Raw genomic sequence first — 3,872 nt, 5'->3', positions numbered from 1 at the left:
CTCAGGGCAACACCGGATGAGACATCCTATGAGTAAAACCAAACCTCAAGTTTCCCCGAGGTGACCCCGCAGTCTACTCGGTTCGGACCAACACTTAGAGAAGCACTGGCCCGGGGGGTTAAAATAAAGATGACCCTCGGGTTGGCCGACCCAAGGTAAGGGTAATAGGTTTTTAGGCAAATGTAAAATCAAGGTTGGGCCTTGCTGGAGGAGTTTTATTCAAAGCGAACTGTCAAGGGGTTCCCATAACACCAAATCGCCTAACGAACGCAAAATCAAGGAACATAACATCGGTATGACAGAAACTAGAGCGGCAAGAGTGGAACCAAACACCAGGCATAAGGCCGGGCCATTCACCCTTTACCAAGTATATAGATGCATTAATTAAAATAAGAGGTATTGTGATATCCCCACATATCCATGTTCCAACATGGAACAAACTTTAGCTTCACCTGCAACTAGCAACACTATAAGAGGGGCTGAGCAAGAGCGATAACATAGCCAAACAACGGTTTGCTAGGAAGGTGGGTTAGAGGCTTGACATGGCAATATGGGAGGCATGATATGACAAGTGGTAGGTAGCACGACAAAGCGATAGAACGAACAACTAGCAAGCAAAGATAGAAGTGATTTCGAGGGTATGGTCATCTTGCCTGAGATCCCGAAGGAAGAAGAATGAGTCCATGAAGAAGACAAACGGACGAAGTCGAACGAATCCTCACAAACGCGACGTTATCGGAACCAGCCCGAAGAAGCAACACTGGAAATAAGCAAACAATATGGTAAACAACCATCACATAAGCATGACATGATGCGCAACCAAGTATGATGCATGTCCGGTTTAATGAAGGCATGGCATGGCAAAGTGCACAAGCAAAACTACAAGTTAAGTGGAGCTCAATATGCAACGAGTTGCATTCTGAAGAAACTCCACAACAATTATTTAGTTCTCTCCCGTTTAATTACTCAACAAATTAAATGTTGGTTAGCATGGCAAGGGGTGAAGCATAATAAAACTACTTAACTAGGCAAGTTTAAATGAGGCCGGAACAACAAACAACAAGTCCGGAGAATCCCCATATGCAAATTATGGATTTGGTACTGTTCTGCACTAAACCATATTTTAGAGTTGTTAAATATACAAGATGAACGCACCATGTTAAACTAGGCATTTTTCCACCCCATTTACATATAAAGTTTATTTAAAACCGAGCTACGGTTATTTAGTTATGACATAAATCATTTTAACATGGCATTAAGAAAAATAAACACAAACAAGATTTTAAACATTACAAACATGGATACAAGTGGCATATTATGAAACTACACAAAATTCTAAGCATTTTACATATTAAGTTTGTTTAATTCTGATGCACGGTTGTGGAGTTAGGATATGCATGAAGTGCAAGGGCTTTCCTGTAAAACTACACTCTCTGGAAAAAGGGCTAAAATCGCAGAACCTAAAAAAACCTATACGGGCCGAATCTAAAGCATGTTTGGTCAGCACAGAGAAAGAAAAAAACAAACGAGGCGCTGGGGGCCTCACCATGGGCTTCGGCCCAGGACGATGGAGCAATGGGCCGGTTGGTTCGCGATGGGTCGAGACGGCTCATCCAAACCGGAAGCAACCGGGGTGGCCCGGCCGGTTCGCTGGGTGACGCTTGAGGAGGCCCACGTGGCAGTTGACACCGGTCAACGAGGGACGGTGGGGAGGCTCTGCGAGCGGGCGCAGCGTACACCGTCTCGCCAGGAAGCAGAGGACTCGTTCAACGGCAGCGAAGCGGGACTATGCGCAGCGATAGGCACCTGCCGGATCTGACAAGGATTCGAACGAGGAGGTCGGGGATGGAGCGTCGAGGCCGAATCCGGTGCAGCGAAGGTCAAGGCGAGGCGGAGGAAGGCGGGGCGCGGAGCTCCAGCTGGGCGTCCGTGGTGATGCAGACGACGGCGGCGTTGTCCTGCTACTGCAGAGAGAGTGACGTGAGGAGAGAGGCCATGGCAGGGACAAATGAAAGGAGAGGAAGGTGAGGAGGAGTAGGAAGGAGAACCAAGGAGAAAGATGGCCGCGATGGGGCGTCCTGCTCGTGGTGCTCGACGCAAGGAGGCTCGGCGACTCACGCGATGCAGGAGAAAACTGGGCACGCGGCTGGGTCGTCGGCGCAGGGACGGCAACGGCACATGATCCGGTCGGGAAGGGTCATGGCTGGAGAAGTCCGGCCAGACCGGAGGAAGCCGTCAGCGAGCTTGGCTTGCGGACATGGCGGCACTGCATCGGGGATGGAGCAGGAGCTTGGGGACGAGCATGAGGAGCTCGGGACGGGCGCGGCGCTTGGGCGCGCGATGAGGAGGGAGCACAGGGACGCGAGGCAACGAGGAAGAGGCTGGGCTGGCTGCTGTGGTTCGAGGAGGGCCACAGGGAGTGGTGCTGGTTGCTGCTGTTCTAGCGGGCAGCGGCTTGCGGTCGACGGTGGGAGCGGGGATGAGGCAGCGGGGGCGGGTGAGCTCTGCTGGATCTCAGGAAGAACAAGCGGAAGCGTGGGAGCTTGGCAGCGGAGGGAGCCGAGGATGGCTACGAGGGTGGATTTGGTGGTGGATAAATGGGAGGAGGGAAGGAGGCGACGACTAGGTGGCTCTGAAATTCAGGGAGGTGGTCGGAGGCTGCTGGGGGTGGGGGATGGGATCCCGAGGGAATCTCGAGTGGTTGGCGACGGCGAGGAGGATTGGTGGATGGAATGGATGGGACAACACCTCGGATTAGGGTTCGACCTATTTATAACAAATCAGATTAGTTTAGGGCGGTTAGGCCCCTCCGATCGTAATCGGATGTTCTGGGATAATTAGGTTAGGAGAGTCCAACGAGAAACCGATGATATTTTATAGATGTTTGGGGATGATCCGGACCCAACGGTGACGACTGTCCGGGTCGGGTTCGGGACAACTCTCGAACGTGCACGAGGGGTTCGATGCACTGATGCAAGGAGGGGTCAGGTGGTTAGGAGGGGTTTCGGGGCCCTCCGATAACAACCGGACGGCTCTGGATGAGAGGAGGGTTAGGTTGGGCCTGGCGGTGAGTGGTAGTGGGCTGTGCAGAAAGCCTTTGGCTGAGAGAAGAGAAGGGAGAGAGACCCGGCGACTGTTTCCGGAGACCGAAAACATCCGACGTTTGACTGACTATAATGTCGCTATAGTTATCCGTTGGGGCATCAAACAAACTCCGAATGCGATGAAACTTGGCATGAGGTCTACCTACACTATAACAAGACCGCACGCCAACTCTCACCCCATTATGAGAACATCTTCCGACCACTTATAAAATAATATTTCGGACGTGCCGCGGGCGCGTGCAAGTGTGTCTGGGCTCAGAACGGACAACGGAAGGAACTAGGAAACCCGGACAGATGCAAGTTTTGAAAACATGATGATGCAATGCACATGATGACATGGCAAGATGCAACATGCAAGCGAACGACAAGACAACAACAACGAATAACTGGAAGACACCTGGCGCAACGGTCTCGGGGCGTCACAAGATGCTCTAGACATGACTGAAAACGCGGGAGAACGCGCGCCCAAGGAGTCCTCGGCTCTTTTCTTCAGCAGACCCGCGAGCCCTGTCGGCTCGGTCCTACAGGCATGTCATGAAATCGGTAAAGAAGCGGAGGTGGCTGGCATAGTCTTCTGCGTGGGGATGAGGGGCGTGTTCATCACAGATGGCGCCCAGCGCCTGGTTGGCCCTCGCCCTGAGGTCCTAGAGCATGGGAACGTGCTCGCGCTGCAACATCTGCCAGCGGAGCGCTTCCTCCCTGCTCTGCTGTGCGAGGGACTTAGCATCAGTAACCCTCCGCTGAAGCGGGAGCAGTTCGGCACGGGCG

The 3,872-nt window shown here is 52.6% G+C and overlaps 1 long non-coding RNA gene across 1 annotated transcript; it reads right to left on the bottom strand.

Annotated features, from left to right (window-relative positions):
• Positions 1–658: 658 nt before the first annotated feature.
• On the bottom strand, positions 659–2,735 carry LOC125508426. The gene is made up of 3 exons (XR_007283461.1): positions 2,049–2,735; positions 1,547–1,964; positions 659–760 (listed from the first exon to the last, which is right to left on the bottom strand). It is a non-coding gene; the product is annotated as an uncharacterized LOC125508426 (long non-coding RNA).
• Between the last annotated feature and the right edge of the window lie 1,137 nt (positions 2,736–3,872).

Source organism: Triticum urartu, chromosome 5 (assembly GCF_003073215.2).
Source record: "Triticum urartu cultivar G1812 chromosome 5, Tu2.1, whole genome shotgun sequence".
NCBI classification, from domain to species: Eukaryota; Viridiplantae; Streptophyta; class Magnoliopsida; order Poales; family Poaceae; genus Triticum; species Triticum urartu.
This window is presented reverse-complemented; position numbering and strand designations above follow the sequence as displayed.